We start from the raw sequence: 14,695 nt of genomic DNA, 5'->3' as shown, positions 1-14,695 counted from the left end.
GAGCCTTGTTAGAGTAAATTGAGGACACAGGCACAGAGCTGCAGTAATGTCATCTGGCTTTAAAAGACGAGGCTGAATCAGTGGCTGGACGAGGACCAATCTCCCCATGACTCTGAATGACCTGATGTTAGAGCGGAGCATCTGGAGAGCAATAAGACAGGTGTCAGTCCCACACACACTGTTAATACACAGCCATAAAAGTCTCCAGTGATCACACTTTGTCTGTGTTGTTGTTGGAAGAGAACACTTTGTGCTATTCTTCATTTCACTGCCAAACCAAATTAGGTGACCTTTTTACCCCATAAATTATAAAAGTGGAGTTGGAAGTGTAGCTACAGTATCAGAGGTAGAAAAGTTTTGAAAATCAGGCTGCAGAGGCGGATAAATGGGTAATCAGGTTTTCTAAAGAAGAGATAATACATTCTGATTATCTGTCAGTGGTGAACAAAATTGTGGAAGTTTAATCATTCTCATGAAAGAGTCTTGTCCCCCCACACCTCCTGTGTGTGCGTGCGTGTGTGTGTTTCTGGATGGACTAATAAAAGCTTTCGGGGGGTCAGCCCTTATGCAAGCTGAATTTTTGTGTTTTGGACTACTTAAGGTCCTTATGTATGTTTGCATGTTCTGTAAGTTTGTTGGTATGTGTTGTGGTATGTATGTATGTACCTACTGTGTGTGTAAGTATGTACAGTATGTGTGTATGGATCAATGTGTTTTAAAGTTATATTTTTGGGGCATTTTTGCCTTTAATGGATAAGACAGCCAAAGACAGACAGGAAATCTGGGGAGCAGAGAGTGGGGGGATACGTGAAGCGAATGGTCGAAGCCGGAAGTTAACCTGCGACCGCTGCGATGAGGACTGTAGCCTCTGTAAATGGGGCATTTGCTTAGACCGCTAGGCTGACAGTGCCTGCAGATGCATCAATGTTTTGCTGTATATTTGGATGTAAGTCTATCTATCTATCTATCTATCTATCTATCTATCTATCTATCTATCTATCTATCTATCTATCTATCTATCTATCTATCTATCTATCTATCTACCTATCTATCTATCTATCTATCTATCTATCTATCTATCTATCTATCTATCTATCTATCTATCTATCTATCTATCTATCTATCTATCTAGCATGTCTGTCCATGAAAAAGTAGCAGTAAGATCTCTCATCAAGGACATCAACATTTGTAGTGAGAAAGGGCAAAGAATTGTCAAGTGATCACAAAATATTTTGAACCAACGCATACTGTGTTCTTTTAAACACACACACAAATTGAAAGAGAAAGAGAGAGCAGGATGATGATAAAACAAGAAGAGGGCAAGATCAAAGAGATTAAAAAAAAAAGTGGTGGATCTCATCGCTCATTCAGGAGTTGTGTTTTCACTTTAATAGAGGCACTCACACTTCTACTGCTTGAGAAAATGGAATTTCAAATGATGGCGTACACAAACTTATAACTTCACACTTCGTGTTTTACTCGACTGGTTATGTGAAATAAAGGGTTTCATGGATCCAGTGATAGTGTTGGTGTTCAAACTTGTTTGAATATATATTTCTTTTGCGTAAAAAAGCTTCTAGAGATGAAGTTCTTTTCTTGATCAGCAGCAGCTTTAAAATACTGATCACCACTAAGCCCCATAAATCCACTGGTAAAAGAGAAAACTTACAGTACTTCCACTTTGGAAAGGAAGCCAGTCTTTTTTAATGTTGGGTAACCCAAAGACTTGAAGAGAGCACGTTTGCTCACAGCAGCAATGAGAGACTGACCTTCACAGGCCTTCTTTCATGTCTCCATTAAAACGATTCACTTCAAATGTATTCACAGTTCGCCTCTCAGGCTGCAGACACGTCACAATCAAGAGCCAGAACGCATACATTACACTAAAAGGCCTGCCTCAAAATCCAATTCTCCCGGGCTCAAAGTATATGTAAATATTAATGATCCATGGATCTGCATTTTGCTTCATATTCCCGAGCCTTTGTGGCTCTTTCATACAGATCAGATAATCCTTTCAGTGAGGACACTCGCTTTTCAATCAGCTGAGACTCTGTGTTTACACCTGACTGCATAGAAATACGATCATTACTCCTCTCTCCAGTGAGAAAACAGTTAAAACAAGAGAAATAGTTTGATAAAGATGCAATCAGTTGCAAGCACATAATGTCTTTTCATTGTTTTGTCTCAGAATGACCCAGTAATCCTTTTCTTTTTTCTGTTGATAGTTTCGGAGGTGATTTCACCTTGAACGTTGACGGCTTGTCCTCCCTTTCCTGAAAGATAGCCCAGGGTTCAGTTCAGCGTGGCGATATGCTTCCCTGCGCAGACTTATACTTCAGACAAAGCTAAATGGATTTCCATTAGAGGGGCTATGACTCATTCCAGATGCTTACTCAATACTGTTTGGGCACTGTAGCAGAAAGTTTCCTCCAGAAGGAACAAAAAGGGACGACAAAAGCAAACATTCATGTGGGAGATAATGTCCAGAAAGGATTGTGTCGTGTACCTTTTGTATAACTTGTGACAACAGCGAAGGCTGTGATTAAACTGTATGTCAAGCATTCAAGTGAATCACAAAAGAAAACATGACAGAAAAGTAACTTGCTCCTCAAAGTTACTCATATGGATGGTCTGTATGGGAAGCAGTTAAGTTAAAAATGCATCCTTGGCCCTTCAAATCGCCTATTGTGCTATGATGGTGTGGGAGCTCAGGGCAGTAAGTGCATGTTGTGTTCCTCCTCTGCTATGTATACATCTCTACAGCAGCGTATTTGGACTCAGGCTAAACCTGCACTGGACGATCAATAGGAAAAGCAATGATCTCAGTGAAATGGACCATCTATCTAACCCTCATGCAGCTCCTCCACTGAGGAGGCGAGATGGAACTGAATTATTGTCTGAGCATCGATTCAAAGCTCTCTCTTCTCTCTGTAGAAGTTCTGAGGCATCTTAATGAAAATAGCTAATTCAAAAAATCTACAGAAGATAAGTAGATAAAAAATACCATGTCAGTATACTTAGAACTCAAACTAGGGTCTTTAAAAAGCTGCAGATCAGAAGAAAAAGTGGAAGAATAAAGAGTTAATTAAAAATTCAATTGCTTTTTGTTTTCTTCTATGTTAACCTCAGTTTATTTTTATGGATCCTTCCCCCATAATTGGAGCTCTATAAATCCTCATCACTTTTTTTTTTACCATCAATAAGCTCAACATTCTGTAATAATGAGTGCCTACTATGATTTCTCTATTGTTGCAGGGGTGATCTTCAGATCTATCTTTTGTTATTTTGCATCTGAATAAATGAGTCACCTTACCTACTGTGTTTCCATGACAAGTGTATGTGTGTGTGCGGAGCCCCGTCCAGTTCATACTATTTAATGCAAGGTCAAGCTGCTTATTATTTTTTCATTACATCAGGTTAAGCCAGATAATGTTTTGTTTGTTCCTTGTTGCTGCTGGTAAGGCCACAACAGTTATTCTTATGCAGAGCCATGCAGCGCTATACTGAAAATCTCTAATGGTATTCTTGATGTGCGACTAACTGCAGGGCAAAGACAGGGCATACATCCTAAAGCTAGGGTTATCTTTAAAGTATCATCTGATGTGTTTTTGAACTGTAATATGATATTCAGTGATAAAAGCAGCTGTTTATTATTTCTACATGTTTCCAGGAAGTAACAGTTCCTCTTGTTTGACTCTGGAACTTACTAAAATGTTTACAGAACACCTTTAGACATGTGATTGCAGGAAAAACACAGGTATAATTATTGAAATAAGTCACGTCCTTTTGCCATTTAATTGCCCCTTTTCCATGGTTATTTAACCGTGCATAATTATTCACTGACACAGGCAACTGAGACTGCTGAGGTTATTAATTACACATGTTCTTTTCTTGCTATGAACTGTCAGAATCGTCTGGGAAAAGAAAAAGTTTGTAGCCACAGTGGTTTGATTTCCACTTTTGTTGAACTTAGTTGTAGATTTAAAAAAAAACTCTCAATTTTTGAACATTTGCAATAAATAAACCTTTACTTCACATCAGAATCTGCTGTCAAAATGTATCCTTCTGCCCCAGCAGTATGTGTCCACATCTGGTCTAATGCGTCTGCCTGAAACTGATGGTGCAACACAGCACATCTTCTGGACAATGATTTCCCTTGATGGCTCCATAAGGTGAAAGTACTGGAGGAAATGGAGAGGAGAAGGAGAAAGAGGAGGAACGGAAAAGGTGGATGTTAAAGGAGGGACTGGGGTGGAAAATGGGAGGGTTTGAGGGAGGGATGAGGGGGATGACATGACAGACCTCCTGGGACTTGGCTAAAATGCTTTCCTCTTCTTAATCTCCTGCGCTATTTTGAGAAGCAGCAGGAGGGATGTCGAAGACGCATGAAAGCCTGTGACAAACGATCAGACACGGGGGCACTCACAGACCTGATGAATGGGATCGCTAAATTGGCTAAATGGCTCAACCACCGCAAAAGAAACAGGGGCCAACAGAGAAGACAAAAGACTCTCCATTACTTGGGGACAATTGCATTAACAGAATTGGCTTTTTGCCATAAGCAATACTTGAATTGCTATTTGCACAAAATGATAGTGCATCTTCAAGACTAATGCAGCTGCTAATCCTGACTGCGTCCTCCAGATATGATGATGAACACCCTTCCTTACCAAAATTAGTTTTTTAGACATATATGAAGTAAAAAAAAAAGCTTCTCACACAACTTCCAAGCTACCAAAAACAGAAAGACATCAAGAAAACACTTCGTTTTATCCCCACACACAGTTTGAATTCCTGTTGAGAATGGATCATTGTCTGTGTGTTTTAGAGCCAAAAGCTAGGAGTCTCTATAAGAGAGATAAGGATGTAGAGCCTCAGCAGTGATAAGCATCTTATCAGCCTGTCGCCTGCCTCTTGAACTCTCAGAAGATATCTGTTGTATAACATAATGTTAGACATCCACTGCTACCTGCTGACAACAGACCGCTCAGTCTTTGTAACTTTAACAGCATACACTTAGGAGAAGTAGCATATATTAATAAACTCATGAACCATTTCTCTCAGGCTTAAAATGGGTCACGCTGAGAGTTTATGCAGAGCCATCTATTTCTGTACTATAACATTATATTACAACAATTTTTCATTTTCTGTCCTCTGCATTTTTAGAGGCCAATGCACAACACTGAGACTGACATATTTATAACATTGTGCCAATTACACTGAGGACCTCCAGACAGTTTCACTTTAGTGTGACATATGTTGGCTTACATCGCTTTTCCAACAAACTAGCGGAGGCATTTCATTTTCACATACATATGAATTATACTCTCTAAATAGACATCTTTTGGAGCCTTCAGGCTGGATAGGATATGAGGCCAGGCCGATTTCACACAGTGGAGCCTCATCAATCTTTCGGTTCATTCAGTTCACCAAGGGAGGTCCTCATTCACAGAGAGAGTAGTCAATAGACCAGCGCTACCCGGGTGAGAGCAATTCCATTAAACTGGGCTTCCACCATAGGCCTCAGAAAAGCGGGTTTATCAGAGGCCAACAGCCCAAGGAGGGCTGCAGTAACTCAACCATGAGGAGGACGGAAGAACACCTGCTGAAGCACTTCATCTTCTCTCTTCCCTCCTTGGTTGTCCTCATGAGGTTAGAGTTGGTGACTGGTTAGCATAGCTTAGCATAAAAGCTGGAAACAGGTGGAAAAAGCTAGCATGACTCTGCTTTTGTACAAATAACATCAATGTGTATTAGCCAGCATGACTCATGACTTTGCTGTAAAATTGACTGCATAAATGTGCAATTCAGCTAACATTAGTGTGTTTTTTTTTCTCAGATCACACAAATGTGAAATGGATACCTCTGCCTTTTTCCAGATGACAGATACAACAATATGTGAGCTAGCTAGCTTGGCTCTGTTTTTTCTAAAGTTCACAAGTAAGCTAGCATGACTCATGAACTGATTAAACATTTGTGTGAGGATGTGAGCTATCTAGCTTGACTCTGCATTTCTACTGAATACTTAATTGTGTGCTAGCTAGCCTGACTGCTCTTTACAGATTCTATTTAAATGAGCTAGCCTGACTCTGCTTTTGAATCAATTTATATACGAGTTGCTGATGCTGTTGGAAAATGCAGTTCATTTTTCTTAACACTAAAATGTGATAAACATCTCCTAGCTTAATGTGCATATATCAGCTTCTGGTTTACATCTTTACAATATTTTACAAACAGCACAAGTTGTATTTATTCAATTTGTTTTTGAGGATCTCTGGTTTAAATCAGGGATGCCTCCAAACAATTTAGCAACATATTGTTTGCCATTGTAAAAAAAAAAAACACAACAACATTATAATATGTCAGTCTTTACATTTTTGACACTAACCTTGAGCATTTTAACCAAATAAATCAAATCTGCCTGCCACACATGACAGGCAAATAAAAAGATGTAGGCAACATGAATGTAATGAATGACTAATCAAAGTCTCTGGCCATCACATGTCATTTTTTAAGGTGTAAAGTATTGGAATTATTTTTGTATCAATGTGTTATTTTCACAGCCTGACATCTCTCTATTACCCTTGTATGCGACTGGCAGCCTCGAGCAGACATTTACAGAGCAGCAGTCATGTATGTGAGTAAACACATGGGCTCTGTCACACCCTTGAATCAATTTCAATGTCCCTGACATGACACTCTTCAAATAAATGGGCTGCACCACAGACATAAACCTCATGCTTTGACTGTGAAGTCAAATAAACTGACTACGAAACAATATAATATTAAAATATCAAAATATTAAAATTTTGATTATACTCCTTCCCCCCAACCCCTTCATCACTTACTTTAACTCTGCCTGTCCCATTAAAGTTACTAACCATAGACCTTTCTGGAGTCCCTGAGCTCCATTGTCTCGTAGATTCCTCTGAGCTGCCGTAGACGTCCTCCTGCTGTGGACGATCTGGACTCCAGCTGATACGGACGTGCTGGACTCCAGCGGCAACAGCTTCTACGACTCGTCTCATCACTATCACCTCTCTCTCTTACTCCCCTCTATCTGTCTTTCCAGACCCAACTCAGTCGAGGCATGATGGCTGTCTAACATGAGTCTGGTTCTGCCTGAGGTTTCTGCCTGTTAAAAGGAAGTTTTTCCTCACCACTGTAACTAGCTAAATACTGCGATGTGCAATGCTCATGATGGATTAAGGTGGGGTCAGACTGAGTCTTACCCTGTCTTGGTGTTGGGTCTCTGTTCATAATTTGACATAGTGTGGTCTAGACCTCCTATGTTTGTAAAAGCGTCTTGAGATAACGTTTGTTGTGATTTGGCGCTATACAAATAAAGATTGATTGATTGATTGATTGACTCCTGGCTAAAAAGTAGTACAGCGTATCGGTATTATTTGTTGTTATTTGTTGAACCTTGAACACATTGTAGGAGAATTACTATGTTTCTTAACAATATACCAGAAGTTCATTTTTCAACACCTTTTCGAAGCATGCCTGCTGTTTTTTTTCTGGTTATGGGGATCATGGGAAAAGTGTTATTTTGCAACTGCCATCAAGAGTAATGAAAAATCATGTAATAAAGCTGCAGAAGAATCTCCTGCTGTTTAAATATCACATCTAACTGCAGGTGGTGCCCTTAGGAAAGTTTCATGCATCATCATAATAATGCCTCAGCAGATTTTCGACGTCTTGCATTCTCTAGTTTGCAACATCATCAGAACCTAAGCCAAGCCACAAAAGCTATAAGTCATGTCTGTCTTCCTCTTTGTTTTTCCAGTAAATTGAGAGAAGGAAATTAGAGTAGTATTTTATCAGGAGTATGTGTTTAAACTAGGTTTTAGAGTATTAACACCCCCGGCAAGCAAAGGTTTCCATAACAGCTAAGGTCACAAATGCCAGTGAGAAGCTTTAAACAGCAGGGGAATGGCAGATCGGAAAGGTTATGAGGTAAACAGTGTATGCACATTAACAATTGTTTTCGTGCTGTCAACATTAATAGTTTCCAGTGTACACTACAACTCCAGGACTCTGAGGAATAGTGCAAAAACACAGTTCTGTATGAACCCAGCTCTGATTGATTTGCATGAGAGCCATCCTGCTGAAGGGTGAATATTTGATCAGTGTGGACTAAATCCTCATGATATTTAATAAATCCTGTATGACCTATTCCCAGAGATTTGTATAATTAGGTGACTTCAGGCTGAGATCTAGCAGAGGTGAGCACTTTATCTGTCAGGTTAGGATTAGTAGGTCCACAGGTGGTCATGGTCCCAACTACAGAAGCCCATGGATGAACATGAAACTGTCTTAGCTAACATGTAATCACACAGGGATAACTTTTTCATATGCAGGTTAGGGATTAGCAGGGATTTCTGGGCCAAAATCAAACCAGTGGGACACTAGGGTTGTCTGCAGGGGCACTTACGCCTGGCCACAGGTTAAGGTCACAGCATTGGACAAGGATGGGTAAATAGTCAGGCAAAGAGTCAGCCAAGTGACTTTAACCTAAAGGAAAAATAACATAACTTTGGCGTAATAGGGGGATACGCCTCAAGACATCTTAGGGGATTCTGTTAAGGCTGTTTTAGCTCGCTAAATCTCTGTTGAAAGAGTTCCCAAATTTTAATCAGGTAGTCTGCAGTCCATAGCAGAAACCACAGAGTTTTACTTTAAGGACTTTTGACTTCATGCGCCATTCAGGTCTGCAGTCTTTCAGGGTCTTCCTACTTCATAAAGAGTTTGGTAACTATTATTATAGATGAACCACAGTCCTGTGAGAGCTGTGTCCTCCTTCTGTCACCATGGCCTCTCTATTAGTCACAGAAAGGGAAGGAAAGAAGGAGAGCCACTTTAATTATCCACCACTCCCTGCAAGTTATGTGAATGGTGGCTTCCGGCTTAAGTAGGCTATCTATATGCATAGTCTCTTCTGATGAATTTCTTCATTATTAATTGTTAATGTTTCACTGTATCTCCAGATGAGGAGAGAAAGCTGTTGGTTCTCTTCCATATTGCTTTGTGGAAGTGTGACACAATGTAAGTTGGCTTGACATTCAGGACAAGAGGACAAATGAATTCCAAGGCAGATCTTTGGACTGGGATGTAATGCAGTATTTAGAGGGGGGTATTTGTCTTACCATCCCATTGCAGAAATTGACTTCATTACAATGATGGCATTTCTGAAGGATATGATATGATGTTTAAGACATTACCTGTTGTTGCAATTTTGTGTTCAAAATAAGCACACTAAGTTAGTGCACCATATGCACAAAACAAAATGCCTTTTCAGCACTGATATTATTACAGGTATTACAGAGAGACCCCCATAGTGTCATTTGGCACAATACAGAATAAACAAAATCAAAACTTATGAAGCAATTAAGTAATCTTCAAATTACTAGTGTAACAACTGATTGATATAAATGTGGCTGTTTAGGGAAGGAGAAACAATCAAATTAGATTTGCATCTGGTATGAAAAGAGGCAACCGTTGACATTCTGTGTAATTGTATTTTATCAGCTTAATTGAACTCCTCATGGCTCACCGTGTTCGGCAGATTGATTTCGACCCCTTTGCCAGTTTTCATCAAAGCTGAGGGATTAAATATTTGCTCACAAAGAAGTGAGTATTCAGTACAAAAGTTTTAAGAAGCTTTAAAGGAAGAGAATATTTTTTTCCTTTGACTGGAGAACTCATGTAAAATGGCTGCTTGGTGCTAATAAATATAAATGTTTTAAAATAATGCTCCTACATAATATCAGATTTGTTAAAAAATACTGCCATTGGGGTATTTGATAGCTGTTATCATTTGCCAAGCACATTTTAATAAAAAGAGGTCTAAGATACAAAAACTTAAAACAACTTTAATGAAACACACGTCTAACTTCACGTTCAAAGGTTGTCAGCATTTCTCGGAAACCTCATTCCTCTGACTCAACAGGAAAAACACAGATCTCTGCCGTGAACTCAGTATCATCCTCCACTACAACCCAGCACTTCTTAAGTCTTTCACCTTGAGGTTGCCCTCTGAGCTCTGCCCATTTCCCCTGAAACAGGAGCTGGTTTGTGGTGAGCCCGGCACCACTGAGCCTCTGCTCTCAGAAACACTGACCTTAATCAAAGGGAGAACTTGATCCACTGGCCGCCCACCACCAGGAGCTGTTAAGGGCCATTGTGAATGGACAAATGGCCCAATGTGTGTGTATGTGTGTGTATCTGAGTGACCCTTTAAGTAACACTAAAATCATGAAACATGGGAAAACAGCTCATATTTGGCATTTCACCATAATCACACAGCTGCCTTGTTGTCACACTCAGGGTGAGAAGCTCACATTCTAATTTAGTGTTAAACTATTTTGTTCTTGGTTTTATGTCGTATTGTTGGTTGAGTAACAATAGGTATGTCAGTTTCTTGGTTATTAAACCACAGAAAGAAAATTGAAGAGAACATTTTGAGTGATATCAGTCTATGTTTCAACTCAAAATGTTTTAAAACCTATGAGCTAGACCACAGCAAATACCAGCTTTCAACATTTCTTAGAAGTGCCTGAATGTTAATATCAGCTGTTGCTAGACTTTAGCTAAAATATGTTATTTTAACTTAAAATATCTGCCATTTATTGTCCCTCAAAATTTTTCGGTGTTTCTTTTTATTGCTGATCAAACATTATGCATTATGCTATCATACATAATGACAGAATTTTAGTTCCCAATCATGACTGTGACTTCAGAGGAAAATGGCAGCTGTATGAAATTAGTCAATGACTGTTCTTTCCCTTTTTCTGTCTACTCACATTATTTAATACAGTTACTGGAGTACTATAACTATTCATTTTTAAATGTATTTTTTCAGAATTTGCTGGCACTAACATTCTTCATTGGTGCACCTGAAGGTCGCTGAATACATTCAGCACACAAGCGCCTTGTCATCCTACCATTCAAGTAAAAGCATGAAGACCGCTGACACTGGAGTTACATTAAAAGGCTTTTCTATCACAGCAAAGATATTCAGGAAGGTGGTGGTGACTGGTGACACACTTATCTCATTCCAGGTTCGATTACAGTGGTAATGTTTCCTCTCTCCATTAAGTGTATTTGATTTCCCGCTGAGGGGTTAGCTGGCAGGCCAGAGATATGACAGCAGCTCCAAGGCCAAGAGGGCAGCTCTTGCAAGCCTCACTCCCACTGATGTGCCTGGAAGTGAACAAAAAGTGGCAATGCTTATACAATTACAGCAGTGACTTTGTCAGACCTCATTTTTGAGAGAGGGTTTGAGCTGCATCCCTCAGAGAGTATTATTAATTCGCTGCCCTGGCCCGTTCTGTGGAGATAGAGTGGGATTATACAGCGGTGGATGACTAAATGACATGCTAGGAAGAGCCTCAAAGTGCCTTTGCTCTTATTACAAGAACATTTTTTCTAGGCAGTCATAAGGGGATTACCCGAAAAGTTAAGGGCAAAGGGTAAACATTTTAGTGGTAAAGGAATAATTCACTTTTTTTGGGATAAGGCATTGAGAATGACCAGCTTTGATAGGAAAGACAAAATGCTCTGTTATATAAAATAATCTTAAGGTTAGGGTTATGATTAGGGCTAGGGTTAAGGTTAGGATTAGGATTAAGGTTAAGATTAGGTATAGGGTTAGGGTTAAGGTTATGATTAGGGTTAGGGTTACTGTTAGGGCTAGGGTTAAAGGGATATTTCAGTTTTTTTTTAAGTGGGGTAGTATGAGTTACAGTACATTAGTGCTCCTGTTAGCCACAATGTGTGCCGGTGAGCTCTTCCCCTTTAATGAGAAAATTCCCAGAGGACTGGCAGGTAAGCTAGGCTACAATTCTCTGCTGACGGGGCCGCCTATTTCGCGTAATTTCGCCAAAGTTAAGAAAATATGGTCCAGGCACTCATCACAGTGCAAATGTATGCACCAGTAAAAAAAAATTGGAGCTATTCAGTTTGCCGTCAGTATCTGTGCATGATACACGCCGATCAGCTGTTTGGATCAACAAGCACATAGCAGGATCAAGCGGTGTCGGTCTTTAGAGTGAATTAAACTCACTTTTCTGCAAATTTGAAAGATGGTACATACCTGTTTTTATCCCGGCTGTTCAAACAAGCAAACCTCCTGTAATGCAGGGAACTCTGGATGATGAGTGATGCAGACTGGAGCCGTATGTGAGCAGTTGATATCCTCTAATTCAGAAAGGTCCTGAAGTATTGACAATAAGTCCCTCTCCCAACAGCAGAAGCTCTCTGGGTTCGTTGGCATGGGCTCACAGTTTACACACCGGCACGACCAGGTAACGTGGGATCTCTCCTGCTCACTCGTTACCACAGAACTTTCTCCCCTCTCTTCTTCTTTGGCACATTGGGTCTGCATCTGGAGTTCTTCCTCTGTAAACTCTGGTTCATAGAGAAATCATCTTGTGTCCACAGTGAACAGCATGTCATAGTCGCTGTCAGAATCACTCATTTCTGCAGTTTGTAGTTTTTGTTCCTAAAAGTGTCTGCTAAAAATGCTACGTGCTTGTTGATCCAAACAGTTTATCGGCATGTATTCATGCTCATGCAGCGGAAGAACACCAGTCTGCCAGGTGGGTCCAAAACAAAGGGGGTTTCTGACAGCAAACTGAATAGCTCCAATTTTTTTTACTGGTGCATGCATTTGCACCGTGATGAGTGCCTGGACCATATTTTCTTAACTTTGGTGAAATTACACGAAATAGGAGGCCCCGTCCACAGAGACAATAGCCTAGCTTACCTGCCGGTCCTCTGGGATTTTTCTCATTAAAGGGGAAGAGCTCACCGGCACACATTGTGGCTAACGAGCAATATTGTGCTGTAACTCATACATCCCCACTTAAAAAAAACTGAAATATCCCTTTAAGGTTATGATTAGGGTTAGGGTTACTGTTAGGGCTAGGGTTAAGGTTGTGATTAGTGTAAGGGTTATGAATAAGGTTATGCTTAGGGTTAGGGTTACTGTTAGGGTCAAGGTTATGATTAAGGTTACTATTAGATTTAGGGTTGAGGTTAGGATTAGGGTTAGTATTATGATTTGGGTTAGGGTTATGATTTGGGTTAGGGTTGAGGTTAGGATTAGGGTTAGTATTATGATTTGGGTTAGAGTTATGATTTGGGTTATGATGGCTGTGATTATTTTTGTCTGTAAAGTGTGCCTGTAATCTGCCTGACCAGTGTTTGTGTTTCTAATTGTAATGAGTGCTGTAATGGTTTATAGTATGTGCTGTTAATTAACTGTCTGTGTTTCTCTAAGATGTAATTGTCCCTATCTTGGATGACTATTTGGCCCCCCTTATCTGCTGGCTTAATAACTATGTGTTTGCAATCACTCAATGTACTGATGATGCGTTTGTGTTCCTGGCAAATGTTGGGGCTGGACGGGGTGCCAGTGTGTGAGTGCTTGGTTGTTTTAATGGATGAGTTGTGATATTGCAGGTGGGACGATCCAGTGAACGGATAGAGGTTATTATTAGGGTCAGGATTGTGATTTGGTTTAGAGTTAGGGTTATGATTATAGTTATGAAAAGGGTTAAGGCTATAACTTAAGGTTAGGGTTATGATTTGGGTTTGGGTTATGATTAGGGTTAGAGTTAGGGTTATGATTATAGTTATGATTAGGGTTAGGGTTATGATCAGAGTTTGGAATATTATTAGGGTTAGTCTTAGGGTTTGAACTAGGGTTAGGGTTTGGATTAGGGTTATGATAAGGGTTAGGGTTATGATTAGAGTTATGATAAGGGTTAGGGTTTGGATTAGGGTTATGATTAGGGTTCAGGGTAGGGTTCGAATTGGGGTTATGATCAGGGTTTAAATTAGGGTTAGTGGTTAGATTAGGGTAAGGGTTTGGATTAGGGTTAGGGATTGGATTAGGATTAATTGAATGTTGTACTTTAGAAGAAGAACAGAAGTATTATTGAACAAAGGTCCTTAATGTATCAAAAGCTACACTTGCTCTTTTGGCAAAATGACCCAGAAAAGCAAAGAGCTCTTTGAATTTTCGAAAAAAAAAGTTTTCTGTTTTAATAAAATGAGTGAAAGCATGGACAACCCATCTAGATCAGTTAGAATGTGTCTGCGTACTTCCACTGTATGTATTCATAAACTTGTAACATTTTGATAACATTTTGATTATTTAGATAATATTTGTAGTATAACTAAAATTCTGCATTATGTACCTTTTTTTTTAAAGTTCATGTCAAAACAAAATATCTATACCCCTTCAAAGACTCACGTTTTTGTATTTTTTGTACTATCACAAAAAGAGGGGACCTAATGGCAGACTTTAAGATTTAATGAAGAAAACACTTACTGAATCAGTCAGGAGCCGGTAGAGTAGAATATCCAAAAATAAGGTGACAATGTCCAAAAAATAACAGAAATAAGCAGAGGAAGTCTGTGTCAGAAAAACCATGAACACATCCACACAAGAAAAAAAGGGTCAGTTAATTGTGGTATTCAGGAACAGGTGAGACAATTAGGACACAGCTGCAAACAGTGAGGGCTTGACGCACAATCGCTCAGGTGAGAAAACACATATAGGAAGAACAGCAACCTACAGCAGCAATCTCTATTTACAGATTTCAGATACAAATAAGTGTTTTGGTTCATTTGTAGTAGGCAGTAGCTCAGTCCATATGGACTTGGCTTGGGAACCGAAGGGTCG

General features: G+C 39.7%; 2 long non-coding RNA genes across 2 annotated transcripts; one reads left to right on the top strand and one right to left on the bottom strand.

Annotated features, from left to right (window-relative positions):
- Positions 1–4,063: 4,063 nt before the first annotated feature.
- LOC117810698 lies at positions 4,064–14,481 on the bottom strand. Its single transcript, XR_004630833.1, has 3 exons — positions 14,342–14,481; positions 11,050–11,205; positions 4,064–4,181 (listed from the first exon to the last, which is right to left on the bottom strand). It is a non-coding gene; the product is annotated as an uncharacterized LOC117810698 (long non-coding RNA).
- Positions 5,324–6,867, top strand: LOC117810697. Its single transcript, XR_004630832.1, has 3 exons — positions 5,324–5,652; positions 5,840–5,940; positions 6,564–6,867. It is a non-coding gene; the product is annotated as an uncharacterized LOC117810697 (long non-coding RNA).
- Positions 14,482–14,695: the final 214 nt, after the last annotated feature.

This window comes from Notolabrus celidotus, chromosome 3 (assembly GCF_009762535.1).
Source record: "Notolabrus celidotus isolate fNotCel1 chromosome 3, fNotCel1.pri, whole genome shotgun sequence".
Classification (NCBI taxonomy): Eukaryota; Metazoa; Chordata; class Actinopteri; order Labriformes; family Labridae; genus Notolabrus; species Notolabrus celidotus.
Note: the sequence above shows the minus strand (reverse complement) of the source record. Positions and strands in the feature narration are given on the sequence as shown.